This window comes from Oncorhynchus nerka, linkage group LG15 (assembly GCF_034236695.1).
Source record: "Oncorhynchus nerka isolate Pitt River linkage group LG15, Oner_Uvic_2.0, whole genome shotgun sequence".
NCBI lineage: Eukaryota > Metazoa > Chordata > Actinopteri > Salmoniformes > Salmonidae > Oncorhynchus > Oncorhynchus nerka.
In genome coordinates this window covers 86,843,446-86,869,019 of record NC_088410.1, presented here as the reverse complement: position 1 = coordinate 86,869,019, position 25,574 = coordinate 86,843,446, and the positions used below count along the sequence as shown (strand labels likewise).

Sequence of the window (25,574 nt, the reverse complement as noted above, 5' to 3'; positions counted from 1 at the left end):
AGCTCCTGTGGCGCAGTCGGTTAGCGCGTGGTACTTATACAGCAGTATGCAGTGAAGCAATGCCGAGGTTGTGAGTTCGAGCCTCACCAGGAGCAATTGCTTTTCTTGAACCCTCTGCCTGTCTACTTCTTGTCCAGAAAAGGATAATTTATTCAATCTATTTCATAAGTAGTTGGTATGTCATTGAGATAACAGGTCAGAGTGCAGGCACAGCTACGATTCAAATCCATAGTCTTCTGTATCACCAGCTATGCCTGACACGTCAGCAATGCAGAGTGGCAAGCCTGCTCGAAAGTCCAGGTGAATGGCTGTTTGCAAAGTGAGTTGGTGCTTCGGCTCAGACAAGAATCACCCCATTTGTGGTATCGACCCTACGATTCTGAGATTAAGAGGCTCATGCTCAAACGCCTGAGCTTGCCAGGCAGGTCAATTGTAGTACTGACTTGGACTGAATATCGTACAGCTATGTTTGTGCAAAAAATTGTGATCAGTGACAGTTCTTTGCATAGCTCCTGTGGCGCAGTCGGTTAGCGCGTGGTACTTATACAGCAGTATGCAGTGAAGCAATGCCGAGGTTGTGAGTTCGAGCCTCACCAGGAGCAATTTCTTTTCTTGAACCCTCTGCCTGTCTACTTCTTGTCCAGAAAAGGATAATTTATTCAATCTATTTCATAAGTAGTTGGTATGTCATTGAGATAACAGGTCAGAGTGCAGGCACAGCTACGATTCAAATCCATAGTCTTCTGTATCACCAGCTATGCCTGACACGTCAGCAATGCAGAGTGGCAAGCCTGCTCGAAAGTCCAGGTGAATGGCTGTTTGCAAAGTGAGTTGGTGCTTCGGCTCAGACAAGAATCACCCCATTTGTGGTATCGACCCTACGATTCTGAGATTAAGAGGCTCATGCTCAAACGCCTGAGCTTGCCAGGCAGGTCAATTGTAGTACTGACTTGGACTGAATATCGTACAGCTATGTAGTCCTTTGCATAGCTCCTGTGGCGCAGTCGGTTAGCGCGTGGTACTTATACAGCAGTATGCAGTGAAGCAATGCCGAGGTTGTGAGTTCGAGCCTCACCAGGAGCAATTGCTTTTCTTGAACCCTCTGCCTGTCTACTTCTTGTCCAGAAAAGGATAATTTATTCAATCTATTTCATAAGTAGTTGGTATGTCATTGAGATAACAGGTCAGAGTGCAGGCACAGCTACGATTCAAATCCATAGTCTTCTGTATCACCAGCTATGCCTGACACGTCAGCAATGCAGAGTGGCAAGCCTGCTCGAAAGTCCAGGTGAATGGCTGTTTGCAAAGTGAGTTGGTGCTTCGGCTCAGACAAGAATCACCCCATTTGTGGTATCGACCCTACGATTCTGAGATTAAGAGGCTCATGCTCAAACGCCTGAGCTTGCCAGGCAGGTCAATTGTAGTACTGACTTGGACTGAATATCGTACAGCTATGTAGTCCTTTGCATAGCTCCTGTGGCGCAGTCGGTTAGCGCGTGGTACTTATACAGCAGTATGCAGTGAAGCAATGCCGAGGTTGTGAGTTCGAGCCTCACCAGGAGCAATTTCTTTTCTTGAACCCTCTGCCTGTCTACTTCTTGTCCAGAAAAGGATAATTTATTCAATCTATTTCATAAGTAGTTGGTATGTCATTGAGATAACAGGTCAGAGTGCAGGCACAGCTACGATTCAAATCCATAGTCTTCTGTATCACCAGCTATGCCTGACACGTCAGCAATGCAGAGTGGCAAGCCTGCTCGAAAGTCCAGGTGAATGGCTGTTTGCAAAGTGAGTTGGTGCTTCGGCTCAGACAAGAATCACCCCATTTGTGGTATCGACCCTACGATTCTGAGATTAAGAGGCTCATGCTCAAACGCCTGAGCTTGCCAGGCAGGTCAATTGTAGTACTGACTTGGACTGAATATCGTACAGCTATGTTTGTGCAAAAAATTGTGATCAGTGACAGTTCTTTGCATAGCTCCTGTGGCGCAGTCGGTTAGCGCGTGGTACTTATACAGCAGTATGCAGTGAAGCAATGCCGAGGTTGTGAGTTCGAGCCTCACCAGGAGCAATTACTTTTCTTGAACCCTCTGCCTGTCTACTTCTTGTCCAGAAAAGGATAATTTATTCAATCTATTTCATAAGTAGTTGGTATGTCATTGAGATAACAGGTCAGAGTGCAGGCACAGCTACGATTCAAATCCATAGTCTTCTGTATCACCAGCTATGCCTGACACGTCAGCAATGCAGAGTGGCAAGCCTGCTCGAAAGTCCAGGTGAATGGCTGTTTGCAAAGTGAGTTGGTGCTTCGGCTCAGACAAGAATCACCCCATTTGTGGTATCGACCCTACGATTCTGAGATTAAGAGGCTCATGCTCAAACGCCTGAGCTTGCCAGGCAGGTCAATTGTAGTACTGACTTGGACTGAATATCGTACAGCTATGTTTGTGCAAAAATTGTGATCAGTGACAGTTCTTTGCATAGCTCCTGTGGCGCAGTCGGTTAGCGCGTGGTACTTATACAGCAGTATGCAGTGAAGCAATGCCGAGGTTGTGAGTTCGAGCCTCACCAGGAGCAATTACTTTTCTTGAACCCTCTGCCTGTCTACTTCTTGTCCAGAAAAGGATAATTTATTCAATCTATTTCATAAGTAGTTGGTATGTCATTGAGATAACAGGTCAGAGTGCAGGCACAGCTACGATTCAAATCCATAGTCTTCTGTATCACCAGCTATGCCTGACACGTCAGCAATGCACAGTGGCAAGCCTGCTCGAAAGTCCAGGTGAATGGCTGTTTGCAAAGTGAGTTGGTGCTTCGGCTCAGACAAGAATCACCCCATTTGTGGTATCGATTCTGAGATTAAGAGGCTCATGCTCAAACGCCTGAGCTTGCCAGGCAGGTCAATTGTAGTACTGACTTGGACTGAATATCGTACAGCTATGTTTGTGCAAAAAATTGTGATCAGTGACAGTTCTTTGCATAGCTCCTGTGGCGCAGTCGGTTAGCGCGTGGTACTTATACAGCAGTATGCAGTGAAGCAATGCCGAGGTTGTGAGTTCGAGCCTCACCAGGAGCAATTGCTTTTCTTGAACCCTCTGCCTGTCTACTTCTTGTCCAGAAAAGGATCATTTATTCAATCTATTTCATAAGTAGTTGGTATGTCATTGAGATAACAGGTCAGAGTGCAGGCACAGCTACGATTCAAATCCATAGTCTTCTGTATCACCAGCTATGCCTGACACGTCAGCAATGCAGAGTGGCAAGCCTGCTCGAAAGTCCAGGTGAATGGCTGTTTGCAAAGTGAGTTGGTGCTTCGGCTCAGACAAGAATCACCCCATTTGTGGTATCGACCCTACGATTCTGAGATTAAGAGGCTCATGCTCAAACGCCTGAGCTTGCCAGGCAGGTCAATTGTAGTACTGACTTGGACTGAATATCGTACAGCTATGTTTGTGCAAAAAATTGTGATCAGTGACAGTTCTTTGCATAGCTCCTGTGGCGCAGTCGGTTAGCGCGTGGTACTTATACAGCAGTATGCAGTGAAGCAATGCCGAGGTTGTGAGTTCGAGCCTCACCAGGAGCAATTGCTTTTCTTGAACCCTCTGCCTGTCTACTTCTTGTCCAGAAAAGGATAATTTATTCAATCTATTTCATAAGTAGTTGGTATGTCATTGAGATAACAGGTCAGAGTGCAGGCACAGCTACGATTCAAATCCATAGTCTTCTGTATCACCAGCTATGCCTGACACGTCAGCAATGCAGAGTGGCAAGCCTGCTCGAAAGTCCAGGTGAATGGCTGTTTGCAAAGTGAGTTGGTGCTTCGGCTCAGACAAGAATCACCCCATTTGTGGTATCGACCCTACGATTCTGAGATTAAGAGGCTCATGCTCAAACGCCTGAGCTTGCCAGGCAGGTCAATTGTAGTACTGACTTGGACTGAATATCGTACAGCTATGTTTGTGCAAAAAATTGTGATCAGTGACAGTTCTTTGCATAGCTCCTGTGGCGCAGTCGGTTAGCGCGTGGTACTTATACAGCAGTATGCAGTGAAGCAATGCCGAGGTTGTGAGTTCGAGCCTCACCAGGAGCAATTGCTTTTCTTGAACCCTCTGCCTGTCTACTTCTTGTCCAGAAAAGGATAATTTATTCAATCTATTTCATAAGTAGTTGGTATGTCATTGAGATAACAGGTCAGAGTGCAGGCACAGCTACGATTCAAATCCATAGTCTTCTGTATCACCAGCTATGCCTGACACGTCAGCAATGCAGAGTGGCAAGCCTGCTCGAAAGTCCAGGTGAATGGCTGTTTGCAAAGTGAGTTGGTGCTTCGGCTCAGACAAGAATCACCCCATTTGTGGTATCGACCCTACGATTCTGAGATTAAGAGGCTCATGCTCAAACGCCTGAGCTTGCCAGGCAGGTCAATTGTAGTACTGACTTGGACTGAATATCGTACAGCTATGTTTGTGCAAAAAATTGTGATCAGTGACAGTTCTTTGCATAGCTCCTGTGGCGCAGTCGGTTAGCGCGTGGTACTTATACAGCAGTATGCAGTGAAGCAATGCCGAGGTTGTGAGTTCGAGCCTCACCAGGAGCAATTGCTTTTCTTGAACCCTCTGCCTGTCTACTTCTTGTCCAGAAAAGGATAATTTATTCAATCTATTTCATAAGTAGTTGGTATGTCATTGAGATAACAGGTCAGAGTGCAGGCACAGCTACGATTCAAATCCATAGTCTTCTGTATCACCAGCTATGCCTGACACGTCAGCAATGCAGAGTGGCAAGCCTGCTCGAAAGTCCAGGTGAATGGCTGTTTGCAAAGTGAGTTGGTGCTTCGGCTCAGACAAGAATCACCCCATTTGTGGTATCGACCCTACGATTCTGAGATTAAGAGGCTCATGCTCAAACGCCTGAGCTTGCCAGGCAGGTCAATTGTAGTACTGACTTGGACTGAATATCGTACAGCTATGTTTGTGCAAAAAATTGTGATCAGTGACAGTTCTTTGCATAGCTCCTGTGGCGCAGTCGGTTAGCGCGTGGTACTTATACAGCAGTATGCAGTGAAGCAATGCCGAGGTTGTGAGTTCGAGCCTCACCAGGAGCAATTGCTTTTCTTGAACCCTCTGCCTGTCTACTTCTTGTCCAGAAAAGGATAATTTATTCAATCTATTTCATAAGTAGTTGGTATGTCATTGAGATAACAGGTCAGAGTGCAGGCACAGCTACGATTCAAATCCATAGTCTTCTGTATCACCAGCTATGCCTGACACGTCAGCAATGCAGAGTGGCAAGCCTGCTCGAAAGTCCAGGTGAATGGCTGTTTGCAAAGTGAGTTGGTGCTTCGGCTCAGACAAGAATCACCCCATTTGTGGTATCGACCCTACGATTCTGAGATTAAGAGGCTCATGCTCAAACGCCTGAGCTTGCCAGGCAGGTCAATTGTAGTACTGACTTGGACTGAATATCGTACAGCTATGTTTGTGCAAAAATTGTGATCAGTGACAGTTCTTTGCATAGCTCCTGTGGCGCAGTCGGTTAGCGCGTGGTACTTATACAGCAGTATGCAGTGAAGCAATGCCGAGGTTGTGAGTTCGAGCCTCACCAGGAGCAATTGCTTTTCTTGAACCCTCTGCCTGTCTACTTCTTGTCCAGAAAAGGATAATTTATTCAATCTATTTCATAAGTAGTTGGTATGTCATTGAGATAACAGGTCAGAGTGCAGGCACAGCTACGATTCAAATCCATAGTCTTCTGTATCACCAGCTATGCCTGACACGTCAGCAATGCAGAGTGGCAAGCCTGCTCGAAAGTCCAGGTGAATGGCTGTTTGCAAAGTGAGTTGGTGCTTCGGCTCAGACAAGAATCACCCCATTTGTGGTATCGACCCTACGATTCTGAGATTAAGAGGCTCATGCTCAAACGCCTGAGCTTGCCAGGCAGGTCAATTGTAGTACTGACTTGGACTGAATATCGTACAGCTATGTTTGTGCAAAAAATTGTGATCAGTGACAGTTCTTTGCATAGCTCCTGTGGCGCAGTCGGTTAGCGCGTGGTACTTATACAGCAGTATGCAGTGAAGCAATGCCGAGGTTGTGAGTTCGAGCCTCACCAGGAGCAATTGCTTTTCTTGAACCCTCTGCCTGTCTACTTCTTGTCCAGAAAAGGATAATTTATTCAATCTATTTCATAAGTAGTTGGTATGTCATTGAGATAACAGGTCAGAGTGCAGGCACAGCTACGATTCAAATCCATAGTCTTCTGTATCACCAGCTATGCCTGACACGTCAGCAATGCAGAGTGGCAAGCCTGCTCGAAAGTCCAGGTGAATGGCTGTTTGCAAAGTGAGTTGGTGCTTCGGCTCAGACAAGAATCACCCCATTTGTGGTATCGACCCTACGATTCTGAGATTAAGAGGCTCATGCTCAAACGCCTGAGCTTGCCAGGCAGGTCAATTGTAGTACTGACTTGGACTGAATATCGTACAGCTATGTTTGTGCAAAAAATTGTGATCAGTGACAGTTCTTTGCATAGCTCCTGTGGCGCAGTCGGTTAGCGCGTGGTACTTATACAGCAGTATGCAGTGAAGCAATGCCGAGGTTGTGAGTTCGAGCCTCACCAGGAGCAATTGCTTTTCTTGAACCCTCTGCCTGTCTACTTCTTGTCCAGAAAAGGATAATTTATTCAATCTATTTCATAAGTAGTTGGTATGTCATTGAGATAACAGGTCAGAGTGCAGGCACAGCTACGATTCAAATCCATAGTCTTCTGTATCACCAGCTATGCCTGACACGTCAGCAATGCAGAGTGGCAAGCCTGCTCGAAAGTCCAGGTGAATGGCTGTTTGCAAAGTGAGTTGGTGCTTCGGCTCAGACAAGAATCACCCCATTTGTGGTATCGACCCTACGATTCTGAGATTAAGAGGCTCATGCTCAAACGCCTGAGCTTGCCAGGCAGGTCAATTGTAGTACTGACTTGGACTGAATATCGTACAGCTATGTTTGTGCAAAAAATTGTGATCAGTGACAGTTCTTTGCATAGCTCCTGTGGCGCAGTCGGTTAGCGCGTGGTACTTATACAGCAGTATGCAGTGAAGCAATGCCGAGGTTGTGAGTTCGAGCCTCACCAGGAGCAATTGCTTTTCTTGAACCCTCTGCCTGTCTACTTCTTGTCCAGAAAAGGATAATTTATTCAATCTATTTCATAAGTAGTTGGTATGTCATTGAGATAACAGGTCAGAGTGCAGGCACAGCTACAATTCAAATCCATAGTCTTCTGTATCACCAGCTATGCCTGACACGTCAGCAATGCAGAGTGGCAAGCCTGCTCGAAAGTCCAGGTGAATGGCTGTTTGCAAAGTGAGTTGGTGCTTCGGCTCAGACAAGAATCACCCCATTTGTGGTATCGACCCTACGATTCTGAGATTAAGAGGCTCATGCTCAAACGCCTGAGCTTGCCAGGCAGGTCAATTGTAGTACTGACTTGGACTGAATATCGTACAGCTATGTTTGTGCAAAAAATTGTGATCAGTGACAGTTCTTTGCATATCTCCTGTGGCGCAGTCGGTTAGCTCGTGGTACTTATACAGCAGTATGCAGTGAAGCAATGCCGAGGTTGTGAGTTCGAGCCTCACCAGGAGCAATGCTTTTCTTGAACCCTCTGCCTGTCTACTTCTTGTCCAGAAAAGGATAATTTATTCAATCTATTTCATAAGTAGTTGGTATGTCATTGAGATAACAGGTCAGAGTGCAGGCACAGCTACAATTCAAATCCATAGTCTTCTGTATCACCAGCTATGCCTGACACGTCAGCAATGCAGAGTGGCAAGCCTGCTCGAAAGTCCAGGTGAATGGCTGTTTGCAAAGTGAGTTGGTGCTTCGGCTCAGACAAGAATCACCCCATTTGTGGTATCGACCCTACGATTCTGAGATTAAGAGGCTCATGCTCAAACGCCTGAGCTTGCCAGGCAGGTCAATTGTAGTACTGACTTGGACTGAATATCGTACAGCTATGTTTGTGCAAAAAATTGTGATCAGTGACAGTTCTTTGCATAGCTCCTGTGGCGCAGTCGGTTAGCGCGTGGTACTTATACAGCAGTATGCAGTGAAGCAATGCCGAGGTTGTGAGTTCGAGCCTCACCAGGAGCAATTGCTTTTCTTGAACCCTCTGCCTGTCTACTTCTTGTCCAGAAAAGGATCATTTATTCAATCTATTTCATAAGTAGTTGGTATGTCATTGAGATAACAGGTCAGAGTGCAGGCACAGCTACGATTCAAATCCATAGTCTTCTGTATCACCAGCTATGCCTGACACGTCAGCAATGCAGAGTGGCAAGCCTGCTCGAAAGTCCAGGTGAATGGCTGTTTGCAAAGTGAGTTGGTGCTTCGGCTCAGACAAGAATCACCCCATTTGTGGTATCGACCCTACGATTCTGAGATTAAGAGGCTCATGCTCAAACGCCTGAGCTTGCCAGGCAGGTCAATTGTAGTACTGACTTGGACTGAATATCGTACAGCTATGTAGTCCTTTGCATAGCTCCTGTGGCGCAGTCGGTTAGCGCGTGGTACTTATACAGCAGTATGCAGTGAAGCAATGCCGAGGTTGTGAGTTCGAGCCTCACCAGGAGCAATTGCTTTTCTTGAACCCTCTGCCTGTCTACTTCTTGTCCAGAAAAGGATAATTTATTCAATCTATTTCATAAGTAGTTGGTATGTCATTGAGATAACAGGTCAGAGTGCAGGCACAGCTACGATTCAAATCCATAGTCTTCTGTATCACCAGCTATGCCTGACACGTCAGCAATGCAGAGTGGCAAGCCTGCTCGAAAGTCCAGGTGAATGGCTGTTTGCAAAGTGAGTTGGTGCTTCGGCTCAGACAAGAATCACCCCATTTGTGGTATCGACCCTACGATTCTGAGATTAAGAGGCTCATGCTCAAACGCCTGAGCTTGCCAGGCAGGTCAATTGTAGTACTGACTTGGACTGAATATCGTACAGCTATGTAGTCCTTTGCATAGCTCCTGTGGCGCAGTCGGTTAGCGCGTGGTACTTATACAGCAGTATGCAGTGAAGCAATGCTGAGGTTGTGAGTTCGAGCCTCACCAGGAGCAATTGCTTTTCTTGAACCCTCTGCCTGTCTACTTCTTGTCCAGAAAAGGATCATTTATTCAATCTATTTCATAAGTAGTTGGTATGTCATTGAGATAACAGGTCAGAGTGCAGGCACAGCTACGATTCAAATCCATAGTCTTCTGTATCACCAGCTATGCCTGACACGTCAGCAATGCAGAGTGGCAAGCCTGCTCGAAAGTCCAGGTGAATGGCTGTTTGCAAAGTGAGTTGGTGCTTCGGCTCAGACAAGAATCACCCCATTTGTGGTATCGACCCTACGATTCTGAGATTAAGAGGCTCATGCTCAAACGCCTGAGCTTGCCAGGCAGGTCAATTGTAGTACTGACTTGGACTGAATATCGTACAGCTATGTTTGTGCAAAAAATTGTGATCAGTGACAGTTCTTTGCATAGCTCCTGTGGCGCAGTTGGTTAGTGCGTTGTACTTATACAGCAGTATGCAGTGAAGCAATGCTGAGGTTGTGAGTTCGAGCCTCACCAGGAGCAATTGCTTTTCTTGAACCCTCTGCCTGTCTACTTCTTGTCCAGAAAAGGATCATTTATTCAATCTATTTCATAAGTAGTTGGTATGTCATTGAGATAACAGGTCAGAGTGCAGGCACAGCTACGATTCAAATCCATAGTCTTCTGTATCACCAGCTATGCCTGACACGTCAGCAATGCAGAGTGGCAAGCCTGCTCGAAAGTCCAGGTGAATGGCTGTTTGCAAAGTGAGTTGGTGCTTCGGCTCAGACAAGAATCACCCCATTTGTGGTATCGACCCTACGATTCTGAGATTAAGAGGCTCATGCTCAAACGCCTGAGCTTGCCAGGCAGGTCAATTGTAGTACTGACTTGGACTGAATATCGTACAGCTATGTTTGTACAAAAATTGTGATCAGTGACAGTTCTTTGCATAGCTCCTGTGGTGCAGTCGGTTAGCGCGTGGTACTTATACAGCAGTATGCAGTGAAGCAATGCCGAGGTTGTGAGTTCGAGCCTCACCAGGAGCAATTTCTTTTCTTGAACCCTCTGCCTGTCTACTTCTTGTCCAGAAAAGGATCATTTATTCAATCTATTTCATAAGTAGTTGGTATGTCATTGAGATAACAGGTCAGAGTGCAGGCACAGCTACGATTCAAATCCATAGTCTTCTGTATCACCAGCTATGCCTGACACGTCAGCAATGCAGAGTGGCAAGCCTGCTCGAAAGTCCAGGTGAATGGCTGTTTGCAAAGTGAGTTGGTGCTTCGGCTCAGACAAGAATCACCCCATTTGTGGTATCGACCCTACGATTCTGAGATTAAGAGGCTCATGCTCAAACGCCTGAGCTTGCCAGGCAGGTCAATTGTAGTACTGACTTGGACTGAATATCGTACAGCTATGTTTGTGCAAAAAATTGTGATCAGTGACAGTTCTTTGCATAGCTCCTGTGGCGCAGTCGGTTAGCGCGTGGTACTTATACAGCAGTATGCAGTGAAGCAATGCCGAGGTTGTGAGTTCGAGCCTCACCAGGAGCAATTGCTTTTCTTGAACCCTCTGCCTGTCTACTTCTTGTCCAGAAAAGGATAATTTATTCAATCTATTTCATAAGTAGTTGGTATGTCATTGAGATAACAGGTCAGAGTGCAGGCACAGCTACGATTCAAATCCATAGTCTTCTGTATCACCAGCTATGCCTGACACGTCAGCAATGCAGAGTGGCAAGCCTGCTCGAAAGTCCAGGTGAATGGCTGTTTGCAAAGTGAGTTGGTGCTTCGGCTCAGACAAGAATCACCCCATTTGTGGTATCGACCCTACGATTCTGAGATTAAGAGGCTCATGCTCAAACGCCTGAGCTTGCCAGGCAGGTCAATTGTAGTACTGACTTGGACTGAATATCGTACAGCTATGTTTGTGCAAAAAATTGTGATCAGTGACAGTTCTTTGCATAGCTCCTGTGGCGCAGTCGGTTAGCGCGTGGTACTTATACAGCAGTATGCAGTGAAGCAATGCTGAGGTTGTGAGTTCGAGCCTCACCAGGAGCAATTGCTTTTCTTGAACCCTCTGCCTGTCTACTTCTTGTCCAGAAAAGGATCATTTATTCAATCTATTTCATAAGTAGTTGAGATAACAGGTCAGAGTGCAGGCACAGCTACGATTCAAATCCATAGTCTTCTGTATCACCAGCTATGCCTGACACGTCAGCAATGCAGAGTGGCAAGCCTGCTCGAAAGTCCAGGTGAATGGCTGTTTGCAAAGTGAGTTGGTGCTTCGGCTCAGACAAGAATCACCCCATTTGTGGTATCGACCCTACGATTCTGAGATTAAGAGGCTCATGCTCAAACGCCTGAGCTTGCCAGGCAGGTCAATTGTAGTACTGACTTGGACTGAATATCGTACAGCTATGTTTGTGCAAAAAATTGTGATCAGTGACAGTTCTTTGCATAGCTCCTGTGGCGCAGTCGGTTAGCGCGTGGTACTTATACAGCAGTATGCAGTGAAGCAATGCCGAGGTTGTGAGTTCGAGCCTCACCAGGAGCAATTACTTTTCTTGAACCCTCTGCCTGTCTACTTCTTGTCCAGAAAAGGATAATTTATTCAATCTATTTCATAAGTAGTTGGTATGTCATTGAGATAACAGGTCAGAGTGCAGGCACAGCTACGATTCAAATCCATAGTCTTCTGTATCACCAGCTATGCCTGACACGTCAGCAATGCAGAGTGGCAAGCCTGCTCGAAAGTCCAGGTGAATGGCTGTTTGCAAAGTGAGTTGGTGCTTCGGCTCAGACAAGAATCACCCCATTTGTGGTATCGACCCTACGATTCTGAGATTAAGAGGCTCATGCTCAAACGCCTGAGCTTGCCAGGCAGGTCAATTGTAGTACTGACTTGGACTGAATATCGTACAGCTATGTTTGTGCAAAAAATTGTGATCAGTGACAGTTCTTTGCATAGCTCCTGTGGCGCAGTTGGTTAGTGCGTTGTACTTATACAGCAGTATGCAGTGAAGCAATGCTGAGGTTGTGAGTTCGAGCCTCACCAGAAGCAATTGTTTTTCTTGAACCCTCTGCCTGTCTACTTCTTGTCCAGAAAAGGATCATTTATTCAATCTATTTCATAAGTAGTTGGTATGTCATTGAGATAACAGGTCAGAGTGCAGGCACAGCTACGATTCAAATGCATAGTCTTCTGTATCACCAGCTATGCCTGACACGTCAGCAATGCAGAGTGGCAAGCCTGCTCGAAAGTCCAGGTGAATGGCTGTTTGCAAAGTGAGTTGGTGCTTCGGCTCAGACAAGAATCACCCCATTTGTGGTATCGACCCTACGATTCTGAGATTAAGAGGCTCATGCTCAAACGCCTGAGCTTGCCAGGCAGGTCAATTGTAGTACTGACTTGGACTGAATATCGTACAGCTATGTTTGTGCAAAAAATTGTGATCAGTGACAGTTCTTTGCATAGCTCCTGTGGCGCAGTCGGTTAGCGCGTGGTACTTATACAGCAGTATGCAGTGAAGCAATGCCGAGGTTGTGAGTTCGAGCCTCACCAGGAGCAATTGCTTTTCTTGAACCCTCTGCCTGTCTACTTCTTGTCCAGAAAAGGATAATTTATTCAATCTATTTCATAAGTAGTTGAGATAACAGGTCAGAGTGCAGGCACAGCTACGATTCAAATCCATAGTCTTCTGTATCACCAGCTATGCCTGACACGTCAGCAATGCAGAGTGGCAAGCCTGCTCGAAAGTCCAGGTGAATGGCTGTTTGCAAAGTGAGTTGGTGCTTCGGCTCAGACAAGAATCACCCCATTTGTGGTATCGACCCTACGATTCTGAGATTAAGAGGCTCATGCTCAAACGCCTGAGCTTGCCAGGCAGGTCAATTGTAGTACTGACTTGGACTGAATATCGTACAGCTATGTTTGTGCAAAAAATTGTGATCAGTGACAGTTCTTTGCATAGCTCCTGTGGCGCAGTCGGTTAGCGCGTGGTACTTATACAGCAGTATGCAGTGAAGCAATGCCGAGGTTGTGAGTTCGAGCCTCACCAGGAGTAATTGCTTTTCTTGAACCCTCTGCCTGTCTACTTCTTGTCCAGAAAAGGATCATTTATTCAATCTATTTCATAAGTAGTTGGTATGTCATTGAGATAACAGGTCAGAGTGCAGGCACAGCTACGATTCAAATGCATAGTCTTCTGTATCACCAGCTATGCCTGACACGTCAGCAATGCAGAGTGGCAAGCCTGCTCGAAAGTCCAGGTGAATGGCTGTTTGCAAAGTGAGTTGGTGCTTCGGCTCAGACAAGAATCACCCCATTTGTGGTATCGACCCTACGATTCTGAGATTAAGAGGCTCATGCTCAAACGCCTGAGCTTGCCAGGCAGGTCAATTGTAGTACTGACTTGGACTGAATATCGTACAGCTATGTTTGTGCAAAATATTGTGATCAGTGACAGTTCTTTGCATAGCTCCTGTGGCGCAGTCGGTTAGCGCGTGGTACTTATACAGCAGTATGCAGTGAAGCAATGCTGAGGTTGTGAGTTCGAGCCTCACCAGGAGCAATTGCTTTTCTTGAACCCTCTGCCTGTCTACTTCTTGTCCAGAAAAGGATCATTTATTCAATCTATTTCATAAGTAGTTGAGATAACAGGTCAGAGTGCAGGCACAGCTACGATTCAAATCCATAGTCTTCTGTATCACCAGCTATGCCTGACACGTCAGCAATGCAGAGTGGCAAGCCTGCTCGAAAGTCCAGGTGAATGGCTGTTTGCAAAGTGAGTTGGTGCTTCGGCTCAGACAAGAATCACCCCATTTGTGGTATCGACCCTACGATTCTGAGATTAAGAGGCTCATGCTCAAACGCCTGAGCTTGCCAGGCAGGTCAATTGTAGTACTGACTTGGACTGAATATCGTACAGCTATGTTTGTGCAAAAAATTGTGATCAGTGACAGTTCTTTGCATAGCTCCTGTGGCGCAGTTGGTTAGTGCGTTGTACTTATACAGCAGTATGCAGTGAAGCAATGCTGAGGTTGTGAGTTCGAGCCTCACCAGAAGCAATTGTTTTTCTTGAACCCTCTGCCTGTCTACTTCTTGTCCAGAAAAGGATCATTTATTCAATCTATTTCATAAGTAGTTGAGATAACAGGTCAGAGTGCAGGCACAGCTACGATTCAAATCCATAGTCTTCTGTATCACCAGCTATGCCTGACACGTCAGCAATGCAGAGTGGCAAGCCTGCTCGAAAGTCCAGGTGAATGGCTGTTTGCAAAGTGAGTTGGTGCTTCGGCTCAGACAAGAATCACCCCATTTGTGGTATCGACCCTACGATTCTGAGATTAAGAGGCTCATGCTCAAACGCCTGAGCTTGCCAGGCAGGTCAATTGTAGTACTGACTTGGACTGAATATCGTACAGCTATGTTTGTGCAAAAAATTGTGATCAGTGACAGTTCTTTGCATAGCTCCTGTGGCGCAGTTGGTTAGCGCGTGGTACTTATACAGCAGTATGCAGTGAAGCAATGCCGAGGTTGTGAGTTCGAGCCTCACCAGGAGCAATTTGCTTTTCTTGAACCCTCTGCCTGTCTACTTCTTGTCCAGAAAAGGATCATTTATTCAATCTATTTCATAAGTAGTTGGTATGTCATTGAGATAACAGGTCAGAGTGCAGGCACAGCTACGATTCAAATGCATAGTCTTCTGTATCACCAGCTATGCCTGACACGTCAGCAATGCAGAGTGGCAAGCCTGCTCGAAAGTCCAGGTGAATGGCTGTTTGCAAAGTGAGTTGGTGCTTCGGCTCAGACAAGAATCACCCCATTTGTGGTATCGACCCTACGATTCTGAGATTAAGAGGCTCATGCTCAAACGCCTGAGCTTGCCAGGCAGGTCAATTGTAGTACTGACTTGGACTGAATATCGTACAGCTATGTTTGTGCAAAATATTGTGATCAGTGACAGTTCTTTGCATAGCTCCTGTGGGCATTCGGTTAGCGCGTGGTACTTATACAGCAGTATGCAGTGAAGCAATGCCGAGGTTGTGAGTTCGAGCCTCACCAGGAGCAATTGCTTTTCTTGAACCCTCTGCCTGTCTACTTCTTGTCCAGAAAAGGATAATTTATTCAATCTATTTCATAAGTAGTTGGTATGTCATTGAGATAACAGGTCAGAGTGCAGGCACAGCTACAATTCAAATCCATAGTCTTCTGTATCACCAGCTATGCCTGACACGTCAGCAATGCAGAGTGGCAAGCCTGCTCGAAAGTCCAGGTGAATGGCTGTTTGCAAAGTGAGTTGGTGCTTCGGCTCAGACAAGAATCACCCCATTTGTGGTATCGACCCTACGATTCTGAGATTAAGAGGCTCATGCTCAAACGCCTGAGCTTGCCAGGCAGGTCAATTGTAGTACTGACTTGGACTGAATATCGTACAGCTATGTTTGTGCAAAATATTGTGATCAGTGACAGTTCTTTGCATAGCTCCTGTGGCGCAGTCGGTTAGCGCGTGGTACTTATACAGCAGTATGCAGTGAAGCAATGCCGAGGTTGTGAGTTCGAGCCTCACCAGGAGCAAGTGCTTTTCTTGAACCCTCTGCCTGTCAACTTCTTGTCCAGAAAAGGATAATTTATTCAATCTATTTCATAAGTAGTTGGTATGTCATTGAGATAACAGGTCAGAGTGCAGGCACAGCTACGATTCAAATCCATAGTCTTCTGTATCACCAGCTATGCCTGACACGTCAGCAATGCAGAGTGGCAAGCCTGCTCGAAAGTCCAGGTGAATGGCTGTTTGCAAAGTGAGTTGGTGCTTCGGCTCAGACAAGAATCACCCCATTTGTGGTATCGACCCTACGATTCTGAGATTAAGAGGCTCATGCTCAAACGCCTGAGCTTGCCAGGCAGGTCAATTGTAGTACTGACTTGGACTGAATATCGTACAGCTATGTTTGTGCAAAAAATTGTGATCAGTGACAGTTCTTTGCATAACTCCTGTGGCGCAGTCGGTTAGCGCGTGGTACTTATACAGCAGTATGCAGTGAAGCAATGCCGATGTTGTGAGTTCGAGCCTCACCAGGAGCAATTACTTTTCTTGAACCCTCTGCCTGTCTACTTCGTGTCCAGAAAAGGATCATTTATTCAATCTATTTCATAAGTAGTTGGTATGTCATTGAGATAACAGGTCAGAGTGCAGGCACAGCTACGATTCAAATCCATAGTCTTCTGTATCACCAGCTATGCCTGACACGTCAGCAATGCAGAGTGGCAAGCCTGCTCGAAAGTCCAGGTGAATGGCTGTTTGCAAAGTGAGTTGGTGCTTCGGCTCAGACAAGAATCACCCCATTTGTGGTATCGACCCTACGATTCTGAGATTAAGAGGCTCATGCTCAAACGCCTGAGCTTGCCAGGCAGGTCAATTGTAGTACTGACTTGGACTGAATATCGTACAGCTATGTTTGTGCAAAAAATTGTGATCAGTGACAGTTCTTTGCATAGCTCCTGTGGCGCAGTCGGTTAGCGCGTGGTACTTATACAGCAGTATGCAGTGAAGCAATGCCGAGGTTGTGAGTTCGAGCCTCACCAGGAGCATTTTCTTTTCTTGAACCCTCTGCCTGTCAACTTCTTGTCCAGAAAAGGACAATTTATTCAATCTATTTCATAAGTAGTTGGTATGTCATTGAGATAACAGGTCAGAGTGCAGGCACAGCCACGATTCAAATCCATAGTCTTCTGTATCACCAGCTATGCCTGACACGTCAGCAATGCAGAGTGGCAAGCCTGCTCGAAAGTCCAGGTGAATAGCTGTTTGCAAAGTGAGTTGGTGCTTCGGCTCAGACAAGAATTACCCCATTTGTGGTATCGACCCTACGATCCTGAGATTAAGAGGCTCATGCTCAAACGCCTGAGCTTGCCAGGCAGGTCAATTGTAGTACTGACTTGGACTGAATATCGTACAGCTATGTTTGTGCAAAATATTGTGATCAGTGACAGTTCTTTGATAGCTCCAGTGACAGCGTGGTTTTGCATAGCAATCCTGTGGCGCTCACCAGGAGCAATTTCTTTTCTTGAACCCTCTGCCTGTTACTTCTTGTCCAGAAAAGGATAATTTATTCAATCTATTTCATAAGTAGTTGGTACATTATACAGCAGTTATGTTTGTGCAAAATATTGTGATCAGTGAGTCCAGTTCTTTGCATAGCTCCTGTGGCGCAGTCGGTTAAGAGGCTCATGCGTGGTACTTATACTGAGCAGTAAGCTGTGAAGCAATGCCGAGGTTGTGAGTTCGAGGTTGTGAGTTCGACCTCACCAGGAGCAATTGCTTTTCTTGAACCCTCTGCCTGTCTACTTCTTGTCCAGAAAAGGATCATTTATTCAATTTATTTCATAAGTAGTTGGTATGTCATTGAGATAACAGGTCAGAGTGCAGGCACAGCTACGATTCAAATCCATAGTCTTCTCTATCACCAGCTGAATGGCTGCCTGACAGACGAATCACCCCATTTCAGCAATACAGAGATTAAGAGGCTCATGCAAAGCCTGCTCGTAAAGTCCAGGTGAATGGCTGTTTGCAAAGTGAGTTGGTGCTTCAGCAGCTCAGACAAGAATCACCCCATTTGTGGTATCAGAAAAGGATAATTTATTCAATCCATAAGTAGTTGGTATGTCATTGATTCTGAGATTAAGAGGCTCATGCTCAAACGCCTGAGCTTGCCAGGCAGGTCAATTGTAGTACTGACTTGGACTGAATATCGTACAGCTATGTTTGTGCAAAATATGGTGATCAGTGACAGTTGTTTGCATAGCTCCTGTGGCGCTTTCGGTTAGCGCGTGGTACTTATACAGCAGTTATGTTTGTGCAAAATTTTGTGATCAGTGAGAGTTCTTTGCATAGCTCCTGTGGCGCAGTCGGTTACCGCGTGTTACTTATACAGCAGTAAGCTGTGAAGCAATGCCGAGGTTGTGAGTTCGACCCTCACCAGGAGCAAGTGCTTTCCTTGAACCCTCTGCCTGTCTACTTCTTGTCCAGAAAATGATCATTTATTCAATTTATTTCATAAGTAGTTGGTATGTCATTGAGATAACAGGTCAGAGTGCAGGCACAGCTACGATTCAAATGCATAGTCTTCTGTATCACCAGCTATGCCTGACACATCAGCAATGCAGAGTGGCAAGCCTGCTCGAAAGTCCAGGTGAATGGCTGTTTGCAAAGTGAGTTGGTGCTTCGGCTCAGACAAGAATCACCCCATTTGTGGTATCGATTCTGAGATTAAGAGGCTCATGCTCAAACGCCTGAGCTTGCCAGGCAGGTCAATTGTAGTACTGACTTGGACTAAATATCGTACAGCTATGTTTGTGGAAAATATGGTGATCAGTGACAGTTGTTTGCATAGCTCCTGTGGCGCAGTCGGTTGGTGCGTGGTACTTATACAGCAGTATGCAGTGAAGCAATGCCGAGGTTGTGAGTTCGAACCTCACCAGGAGCAAGTGCTTTTCTTGAACCCTCTGCCTGTCTACTTCTGGTCCAGAAAAGGAACATTTATTCAATTTATTTCATAAGTAGTTGGTATGTCATTGAGATAACAGGTCAGAGTGCAGGCACAGCTACGATTCAAATCCATAGTCTTCTGTATCACCAGCTATGCCTGACACGTGAGCAATGCACAGTGGCAAGCCTGCTCGAATGTCCAGGTGAATGGCTGTTTGCAAAGTGAGTTGGTGATTCGGCTCAGACAAGAATCACCCCATTTGTGGTATCGACCCTACGATTCTGAGATTAAGAGGCTCATGCTCAAACGCCTGAGCTTGCCAGGCAGGTCAATTGTAGTACTGACTTGGACTGAATATCGTACAGCTATGTTTGTGCAAAAAATTGTGATCAGTGACAGTTCTTTGCATAGCTCCTGTGGCGCAGTTGTTTAGCGCGTTGTATGTATACAGCAGTATGCAGTGAAGCAATGCCGAGGTTGTGAGTTCGAGCCTCACCAGGAGCAAGTGCTTTTCTTGAACCCTCTGCCTGTCTACTTACATTTACATTTAAGTCATTTAGCAGACACTCTTATCCAGAGCGACTTACAAATTGGTGCATTCACCTTATGACATCCAGTGGAACAGCCACTTTACAATAGTGCATCTAAATCTTTTAAGGGGGGTGAGAAGGATTACTTTATCCTATCCTAGGTATTCCTTAAAGAGGTGGGGTTTCAGGTGTCTCCGGAAGGTGGTGATTGACTCCGCTGTCCTGGCGTCGTGAGGGAGTTTGTTCCACCATTGGGGGGCCAGAGCAGCGAACAGTTTTGACTGGGCTGAGCGGGAACTGTACTTCCTCAGTGGTAGGGAGGCGAGCAGGCCAGAGGTGGATTAACGCAGTGCCCTTGTTTGGGTGTAGGGCCTGATCAGAGCCTGGAGGTACTGAGGTGCCGTTCCCCTCACAGCTCCGTAGGCAAGCACCATGGTCTTGTAGCGGATGCGAGCTTCAACTGGAAGCCAGTGGAGAGAGCGGAGGAGCGGGGTGACGTGAGAGAACTTGGGAAGGTTGAACACCAGACGGGCTGCGGCGTTCTGGATGAGTTGTAGGGGTTTAATGGCACAGGCAGGGAGCCCAGCCAACAGCGAGTTGCAGTAATCCAGACGGGAGATGACAAGTGCCTGGATTAGGACCTGCGCCGCTTCCTGTGTGAGGCAGGGTCGTACTCTGCGGATGTTGTAGAGCATGAACCTACAGGAACGGGCCACCGCCTTGATGTTAGTTGAGAACGACAGGGTGTTGTCCAGGATCACGCCAAGGTTCTTAGCGCTCTGGGAGGAGGACACAGTGGAGTTGTCAACCGTGATGGCGAGATCATGGAACGGGCAGTCCTTCCCCGGGAGGAAGAGCAGCTCCGTCTTGCCGAGGTTCAGCTTGAGGTGGTGATCCGTCATCCACACTGATATGTCTGCCAGACATGCAGAGATGCGATTCGCCACCTGGTCATCAGAAGGGGGAAAGGAGAAGATTAATTGTGTATCGTCTGCATAGCAATGATAGGAGAGACCATGTGAGGTTATGACAGAGCCAAGTGACTTGGTGTATAGCGAGAATAGGAGAGGGCCTAGAACAGAGCCCTGGGGACACCAGTGGTGAGAGCACGTGGTGAGGAGACGGATTCTCGCCACGCCACCTGGTAGGAGCAACCTGTCAGGTAGGACGCAATCCAAGCGTGGGCCGCGCCGGAGATGCCCAACTCGGAGAGGGTGGAGAGGAGGATCTGATGGTTCACAGTATCGAAGGCAGCCGATAGGTCTAGAAGGATGAGAGCAGAGGAGAGAGAGTTAGCTTTAGCAGTGCGGAGCGCCTCCGTGATACAGAGAAGAGCAGTCTCAGTTGAATGACTAGTCTTGAAACCTGACTGATTTGGATCAAGAAGGTCATTCTGAGAGAGATAGCGGGAGAGCTGGCCAAGGACGGCACGTTCAAGAGTTTTGGAGAGAAAAGAAAGAAGGGATACTGGTCTGTAGTTGTTGACATCGGAGGGATCGAGTGTAGGTTTTTTCAGAAGGGGTGCAACTCTCGCTCTCTTGAAGACGGAAGGGACGTAGCCAGCGGTCAGGGATGAGTTGATGAGCGAGGTGAGGTAAGGGAGAAGGTCTCCGGAAATGGTCTGGAGAAGAGAGGAGGGGATAGGGTCAAGCGGGCAGGTTGTTGGGCGGCCGGCCGTCACAAGACGCGAGATTTCATCTGGAGAGAGAGGGGAGAAAGAGGTCAGAGCACAGGGTAGGGCAGTGTGAGCAGAACCAGCGGTGTCGTTTGACTTAGCAAACGAGGATCGGATGTCGTCGACCTTCTTTTCAAAATGGTTGACGAAGTCATCTGCAGAGAGGGAGGAGGGGGGGAGGGGGAGGAGGATTCAGGAGGGAGGAGAAGGTGGCAAAGAGCTTCCTAGGGTTAGAGGCAGATGCTTGGAATTTAGAGTGGTAGAAAGTGGCTTTAGCAGCAGAGACAGAAGAGGAAAATGTAGAGAGGAGGGAGTGAAAGGATGCCAGGTCCGCAGGGAGGCGAGTTTTCCTCCATTTCCGCTCGGCTGCCCGGAGCCTTGTTCTGTGAGCTCGCAATGAGTCGTCGAGCCACGGAGCGGGAGGGGAGGACCGAGCCGGCCTGGAGGATAGGGGACATAGAGAGTCAAAGGATGCAGAAAGGGAGGAGAGGAGGGTTGAGGAGGCAGAATCAGGAGATAGGTTGGAGAAGGTTTGAGCAGAGGGAAGAGATGATAGGATGAAAGAGGAGAGAGTAGCGGGGGAGAGAGAGCGAAGGTTGGGACGGCGCGATACCATCCGAGTAGGGGCAGTGTGGGAAGTGTTGGATGAGAGCGAGAGGGAAAAGGATACAAGGTAGTGGTCGGAGACTTGGAGGGGAGTTGCAATGAGGTTAGTGGAAGAACAGCATCTAGTAAAGATGAGGTCGAGCGTATTGCCTGCCTTGTGAGTAGGGGGGGAAGGTGAGAGGGAGAGGTCAAAAGAGGAGAGGAGTGGAAAGAAGGAGGCAGAGAGGAATGAGTCAAAGGTAGACGTGGGGAGGTTAAAGTCGCCCAGAACTGTGAGAGGTGAGCCGTCCTCAGGAAAGGAGCTTATCAAGGCATCAAGCTCATTGATGAACTCTCCGAGGGAACCTGGAGGGCGATAAATGATAAGGATGTTAAGCTTGAAAGGGCTGGTAACTGTGACAGCATGGAATTCAAAGGAGGCGATAGACAGATGGGTAAGGGGAGAAAGAGAGAATGACCACTTGGGAGAGATGAGGATCCGGTGCCACCACCCCGCTGACCAGAAGCTCTCGGGGTGTGCGAGAACACGTGGGCGGACGAAGAGAGAGCAGTAGGAGTAGCAGTGTTATCTGTGGTGATCCATGTTTCCGTCAGTGCCAAGAAGTCGAGGGACTGGAGGGAGGCATAGGCTGAGATGAACTCTGCCTTGTTGGCCGCAGATCGGCAGTTCCAGAGGCTACCGGAGACCTGGAACTCGACGTGGGTCGTGCGCGCTGGGACCACCAGATTAGGGTGGCCGCGGCCACGCGGTGTGGAGCGTTTGTATGGTCTGTGCAGAGAGGAGAGAACAGGGATAGACAGACACATAGTTGACAGGCTACAGAAGAGGCTACGCTAATGCAAAGGAGATTGGAATGACAAGTGGACTACACGTCTCGAATGTTCAGAAAGTTGAGCTTACGTAGCAAGAATCTTATTGACTAAAATGATTAAAATGATACAGTACTGCTGAAGTAGGCTAGCTGGCAGTGGCTGCGTTGTTGACTTTGTAGGCTAGCTGGCAGTGGCTGCGTTGTTGACACTACACTAATCAAGTCATTCCGTTGAGTGTGATAGTTTCTACAGTGCTGCTATTCGGGGGCTAGCTGGCTAGCTAGCAGTGGTGATTACGTTACGTTGCGTTAAAAGAATGACAATAGCTGGCTAGCTAACCTAGAAAAACGCTCTAGACTACACAATTATCTTTGATACAAAGACGGCTATGTAGCTAGCTATGTAGCTAGCTACGATCAAACAAATCAAACCGTTGTACTGTAATGTAATGAAATGAAATTAAAATGTGATACTACCTGTGGAGCGAAGCGGAATGCGACCGGGTTGTTGGGTGAGGAAGTTCTATTCGGTAGACGTTGGCTAGCTGTTGGCTAGCTAGCAGTGTCTCCTACGTTAAGGACGACAAATAGCTGGCTAGCTAACCTCGGTAAATTAAGATAATCACTCTAAGACTACACACTCTAAACTACACAATTATCTTGGATACGAAGACGGCAAAGACAACTATGTAGCTAGCTAACACCACACTAATCAAGTCGTTCAGTTGAGTGTAATAGTTTTTACAGTGTTGCTATTCGCTAGACGGTGGACGTTTGCTAGCTGGCTAGCTGGCTAGCTGCTGGGCAGATAGCAGTGTAGACTACGTTAGGACGACGAAATACGATAATTTTCGCAATTATCTTTGATACAAAGACGGCTATGTAGCTAGCTAAGAAGAAATTGCTAAGATTAGACAAATCAAACCGTTGTACTATAATGAAATGTAATGAAATGTAATACTACCTGCGGACCGAAGTGCGGATGCGACCACTCGCTCCAACCCGGAAGACGACAAGGTCGAAAAGTTAGAATCCCTTCTAAAACAGATACGAAGGGAGCGAGATTAATGAGAATCCTAAACTGAGAGAAAACGTTGGGCGTTTAAATTTGGCCTATTTTCTGTTGTCTAGATGTCGGAGTAACAAATACAATTAACTGTGAAAATGGATATATTTGCGGAGAGTCTCAGTTAAATTCCATTGTGCTGGTAGGTGAGTGGTGAGCGCGGCAGTCTCACCAACGGTAATCCACGGTTCGGTTCCCGTTTAACTAAAATTGATTTTAGATCGTAATTTACCTATTTGCATGTTTTGCCTGAAAAATACGGTCGCCAGTGTTTGCAAAAGATATAACTGAACGGATATTATGTGTTCTAGATAGAATTGACAAAAGAAGTCATTAAAAATAATGGCGAGACAATTTCTATGTAAAACGCTATTTCGCCCAAAATGATCTGGTGGAATAATGTATTGAGATGGGAGTCGTAATTAAATAGATGTAACATAGAAGAGAGAGAGTTGCCTGGAGTTGAATGGAGGGGATAACGGGGAGATACGATGCAGTTCCAGCCTGCCTGGACGTTACGGCTAATTATGAATCAATTGACATGAGAAGTTTAACACAAAAACATGGTACGTTTAACGTTAGGGTATAGTAATTTGAGAAGTTCGGTTGGGTTTACTCTGATGATTAGAATTTAAAACTGAACTCAATCTGAATAGGGAATATATATTTTACAAAGGCGGGCAGATTTGTGTCTATAGCCAAGCAACGGAATTGCTAGACACTCAATGGGGCTATATAGTGCAACGCTTTGGACTATAAATTAGGTAAGAATAGTTTAATCGTAAGAAGTTGTGATTGTTTTTCTGATTATTGATTTTTGGTTTTTGATTTTTGATTTTTTGATTTTTGATTTTTGATTTTTGATTTTTTGATTTTCTTATCTTAAAGGGACAGTGCACGGTAATCACAGAGGTTTGAGTGTATGACAAGTGGAAAAAAATATTGTGGGACGACAATTCGAAGAAAGAAAAATAAGTTACATGATACATCAAGAGATTTAAAACGAACGACGTGAAGGGATCATAAGAATTATTGGGTGTCGTTGTAGGAGTAAATGTTTGGGTTAAGGGGATTTCCCTGTTCCGAGAGACAAGGCATTTTTAAGACGAGCACTCACTAATGCTGGTCTGACTTTGTAATTAGACAAGTGAATAACGTATTGGGAATAGAGTTGTAATTAAAATACTAAGTCAAAGACGAGACAGGTATTTAGAGCAAAATGGATTCTAAATGATAACAAAGAGACCATTATGATTTATGCCCATCGAAAAGCTTTTATAAAATTGGCGTATTTAGAGATGTTGGTTGGGGTGGTAAATTATAATTCAGGATTAGAACAGATGTGATAAATTAGGGTTGGTTAATCGAACAAGAATTATTTACAATCCATTTGAAGTCGCTACGAATTGGCAGGTTGAGCGCTTGATGATGACGTCACTAGCGCGACACTTTTGTCACCAGAGACTGGAAATAACGGAGCAAACTGTATGGCTATTAGTGTGTGTATCGAGGCTTCGAGTAACCTTTCAGAAATTGAGATAAAAGTGTTTTGTTTATTTGTTTATTGGTTATAGTCAATTTTTGGGTTTGATTTAACTTAGTTGAACAGTGTGTTCTGGCGGGTTTAGGTAGAACTCTTTGTTCCGGAACGGATGAAAGTTACCCATAAGTAAATAAATTAAAAAAGCCATGAGGGAATGCAAATGCATATTTATTAAATATCGGGGATTAAATTACGGATTCCTTACACTGCGAAATGTACGACATTTGCGGCAGAGAGAAAAAGTAATGCATTGGATAATAATGTTATCGGGTTAATTGTATCTAAAGCTAGCATGGTCATTTAAGTAAACATATCCGTAGACGATGTTCAAAACTTATGATTAATGATTTGAGTCAAAGGGGAATTATCATTATGTTTTAGTTATAGTTCACTTATTGAGTTTCTGATTCGAGGTAGCATTAGTGAATGATAGTTAGGGATGTGGTGGCTCACTTTTAGAGGCCTCCTGGGATTATAATTTTGGGGGAGAGTGCAGCTTTAAACGACCAAATTGAAAAAGGTCTGCAAATTATATATATATAAAACAACTGTTAGAACGATTTGTTTTAGTGCAAGGAGATTTTAAAGAGGCACGCTCACATATGGAACCTTATGAGATGTTTTTTATGGGTTTGAATCATACAAGTGACTATTTCTATTGTAAGGATAAAGGGATCTTTATGTATAATATGGTATGACCTTTTGACCTTGTCATGACTGGCTTCTGGGGTCTGATCAGCCCCAGGGGAGAGTCATTTGTATAATGAATGGGGTCATA

At 46.0% G+C, this 25,574-nt stretch overlaps 30 non-coding genes across 30 annotated transcripts; all 30 read left to right on the top strand.

Annotated features, from left to right (window-relative positions):
• The first annotated feature begins 1 nt into the window (after position 1).
• On the top strand, positions 2-95 carry trnai-uau (transfer RNA isoleucine (anticodon UAU)). The gene is made up of 2 exons: positions 2-39; positions 60-95. It is a non-coding gene; the product is annotated as a tRNA-Ile (tRNA).
• A 413-nt stretch (positions 96-508) lies between these two features.
• trnai-uau (transfer RNA isoleucine (anticodon UAU)) lies at positions 509-602 on the top strand. The gene is made up of 2 exons: positions 509-546; positions 567-602. It is a non-coding gene; the product is annotated as a tRNA-Ile (tRNA).
• A 387-nt stretch (positions 603-989) lies between these two features.
• On the top strand, positions 990-1,083 carry trnai-uau (transfer RNA isoleucine (anticodon UAU)). Its single transcript has 2 exons — positions 990-1,027; positions 1,048-1,083. It is a non-coding gene; the product is annotated as a tRNA-Ile (tRNA).
• A 387-nt stretch (positions 1,084-1,470) lies between these two features.
• Positions 1,471-1,564, top strand: trnai-uau (transfer RNA isoleucine (anticodon UAU)). The gene is made up of 2 exons: positions 1,471-1,508; positions 1,529-1,564. It is a non-coding gene; the product is annotated as a tRNA-Ile (tRNA).
• A 413-nt stretch (positions 1,565-1,977) lies between these two features.
• On the top strand, positions 1,978-2,071 carry trnai-uau (transfer RNA isoleucine (anticodon UAU)). The gene is made up of 2 exons: positions 1,978-2,015; positions 2,036-2,071. It is a non-coding gene; the product is annotated as a tRNA-Ile (tRNA).
• A 412-nt stretch (positions 2,072-2,483) lies between these two features.
• trnai-uau (transfer RNA isoleucine (anticodon UAU)) lies at positions 2,484-2,577 on the top strand. The gene is made up of 2 exons: positions 2,484-2,521; positions 2,542-2,577. It is a non-coding gene; the product is annotated as a tRNA-Ile (tRNA).
• Positions 2,578-2,982: 405 nt separating this feature from the next.
• trnai-uau (transfer RNA isoleucine (anticodon UAU)) lies at positions 2,983-3,076 on the top strand. Its single transcript has 2 exons — positions 2,983-3,020; positions 3,041-3,076. It is a non-coding gene; the product is annotated as a tRNA-Ile (tRNA).
• Positions 3,077-3,489: 413 nt separating this feature from the next.
• Positions 3,490-3,583, top strand: trnai-uau (transfer RNA isoleucine (anticodon UAU)). Its single transcript has 2 exons — positions 3,490-3,527; positions 3,548-3,583. It is a non-coding gene; the product is annotated as a tRNA-Ile (tRNA).
• Positions 3,584-3,996: 413 nt separating this feature from the next.
• On the top strand, positions 3,997-4,090 carry trnai-uau (transfer RNA isoleucine (anticodon UAU)). The gene is made up of 2 exons: positions 3,997-4,034; positions 4,055-4,090. It is a non-coding gene; the product is annotated as a tRNA-Ile (tRNA).
• Positions 4,091-4,503: 413 nt separating this feature from the next.
• Positions 4,504-4,597, top strand: trnai-uau (transfer RNA isoleucine (anticodon UAU)). Its single transcript has 2 exons — positions 4,504-4,541; positions 4,562-4,597. It is a non-coding gene; the product is annotated as a tRNA-Ile (tRNA).
• A 413-nt stretch (positions 4,598-5,010) lies between these two features.
• On the top strand, positions 5,011-5,104 carry trnai-uau (transfer RNA isoleucine (anticodon UAU)). The gene is made up of 2 exons: positions 5,011-5,048; positions 5,069-5,104. It is a non-coding gene; the product is annotated as a tRNA-Ile (tRNA).
• Positions 5,105-5,516: 412 nt separating this feature from the next.
• On the top strand, positions 5,517-5,610 carry trnai-uau (transfer RNA isoleucine (anticodon UAU)). Its single transcript has 2 exons — positions 5,517-5,554; positions 5,575-5,610. It is a non-coding gene; the product is annotated as a tRNA-Ile (tRNA).
• Positions 5,611-6,023: 413 nt separating this feature from the next.
• On the top strand, positions 6,024-6,117 carry trnai-uau (transfer RNA isoleucine (anticodon UAU)). The gene is made up of 2 exons: positions 6,024-6,061; positions 6,082-6,117. It is a non-coding gene; the product is annotated as a tRNA-Ile (tRNA).
• Positions 6,118-6,530: 413 nt separating this feature from the next.
• Positions 6,531-6,624, top strand: trnai-uau (transfer RNA isoleucine (anticodon UAU)). Its single transcript has 2 exons — positions 6,531-6,568; positions 6,589-6,624. It is a non-coding gene; the product is annotated as a tRNA-Ile (tRNA).
• A 413-nt stretch (positions 6,625-7,037) lies between these two features.
• trnai-uau (transfer RNA isoleucine (anticodon UAU)) lies at positions 7,038-7,131 on the top strand. Its single transcript has 2 exons — positions 7,038-7,075; positions 7,096-7,131. It is a non-coding gene; the product is annotated as a tRNA-Ile (tRNA).
• Positions 7,132-8,050: 919 nt separating this feature from the next.
• On the top strand, positions 8,051-8,144 carry trnai-uau (transfer RNA isoleucine (anticodon UAU)). The gene is made up of 2 exons: positions 8,051-8,088; positions 8,109-8,144. It is a non-coding gene; the product is annotated as a tRNA-Ile (tRNA).
• Positions 8,145-8,531: 387 nt separating this feature from the next.
• Positions 8,532-8,625, top strand: trnai-uau (transfer RNA isoleucine (anticodon UAU)). The gene is made up of 2 exons: positions 8,532-8,569; positions 8,590-8,625. It is a non-coding gene; the product is annotated as a tRNA-Ile (tRNA).
• Positions 8,626-9,012: 387 nt separating this feature from the next.
• Positions 9,013-9,106, top strand: trnai-uau (transfer RNA isoleucine (anticodon UAU)). Its single transcript has 2 exons — positions 9,013-9,050; positions 9,071-9,106. It is a non-coding gene; the product is annotated as a tRNA-Ile (tRNA).
• Positions 9,107-9,519: 413 nt separating this feature from the next.
• On the top strand, positions 9,520-9,613 carry trnai-uau (transfer RNA isoleucine (anticodon UAU)). Its single transcript has 2 exons — positions 9,520-9,557; positions 9,578-9,613. It is a non-coding gene; the product is annotated as a tRNA-Ile (tRNA).
• A 412-nt stretch (positions 9,614-10,025) lies between these two features.
• On the top strand, positions 10,026-10,119 carry trnai-uau (transfer RNA isoleucine (anticodon UAU)). Its single transcript has 2 exons — positions 10,026-10,063; positions 10,084-10,119. It is a non-coding gene; the product is annotated as a tRNA-Ile (tRNA).
• A 413-nt stretch (positions 10,120-10,532) lies between these two features.
• Positions 10,533-10,626, top strand: trnai-uau (transfer RNA isoleucine (anticodon UAU)). Its single transcript has 2 exons — positions 10,533-10,570; positions 10,591-10,626. It is a non-coding gene; the product is annotated as a tRNA-Ile (tRNA).
• Positions 10,627-11,039: 413 nt separating this feature from the next.
• trnai-uau (transfer RNA isoleucine (anticodon UAU)) lies at positions 11,040-11,133 on the top strand. The gene is made up of 2 exons: positions 11,040-11,077; positions 11,098-11,133. It is a non-coding gene; the product is annotated as a tRNA-Ile (tRNA).
• Positions 11,134-11,535: 402 nt separating this feature from the next.
• On the top strand, positions 11,536-11,629 carry trnai-uau (transfer RNA isoleucine (anticodon UAU)). The gene is made up of 2 exons: positions 11,536-11,573; positions 11,594-11,629. It is a non-coding gene; the product is annotated as a tRNA-Ile (tRNA).
• A 920-nt stretch (positions 11,630-12,549) lies between these two features.
• Positions 12,550-12,643, top strand: trnai-uau (transfer RNA isoleucine (anticodon UAU)). The gene is made up of 2 exons: positions 12,550-12,587; positions 12,608-12,643. It is a non-coding gene; the product is annotated as a tRNA-Ile (tRNA).
• A 402-nt stretch (positions 12,644-13,045) lies between these two features.
• Positions 13,046-13,139, top strand: trnai-uau (transfer RNA isoleucine (anticodon UAU)). Its single transcript has 2 exons — positions 13,046-13,083; positions 13,104-13,139. It is a non-coding gene; the product is annotated as a tRNA-Ile (tRNA).
• A 413-nt stretch (positions 13,140-13,552) lies between these two features.
• trnai-uau (transfer RNA isoleucine (anticodon UAU)) lies at positions 13,553-13,646 on the top strand. The gene is made up of 2 exons: positions 13,553-13,590; positions 13,611-13,646. It is a non-coding gene; the product is annotated as a tRNA-Ile (tRNA).
• An 898-nt stretch (positions 13,647-14,544) lies between these two features.
• Positions 14,545-14,638, top strand: trnai-uau (transfer RNA isoleucine (anticodon UAU)). Its single transcript has 2 exons — positions 14,545-14,582; positions 14,603-14,638. It is a non-coding gene; the product is annotated as a tRNA-Ile (tRNA).
• A 920-nt stretch (positions 14,639-15,558) lies between these two features.
• Positions 15,559-15,652, top strand: trnai-uau (transfer RNA isoleucine (anticodon UAU)). The gene is made up of 2 exons: positions 15,559-15,596; positions 15,617-15,652. It is a non-coding gene; the product is annotated as a tRNA-Ile (tRNA).
• A 413-nt stretch (positions 15,653-16,065) lies between these two features.
• On the top strand, positions 16,066-16,159 carry trnai-uau (transfer RNA isoleucine (anticodon UAU)). The gene is made up of 2 exons: positions 16,066-16,103; positions 16,124-16,159. It is a non-coding gene; the product is annotated as a tRNA-Ile (tRNA).
• Positions 16,160-16,572: 413 nt separating this feature from the next.
• Positions 16,573-16,666, top strand: trnai-uau (transfer RNA isoleucine (anticodon UAU)). Its single transcript has 2 exons — positions 16,573-16,610; positions 16,631-16,666. It is a non-coding gene; the product is annotated as a tRNA-Ile (tRNA).
• Positions 16,667-25,574: the final 8,908 nt, after the last annotated feature.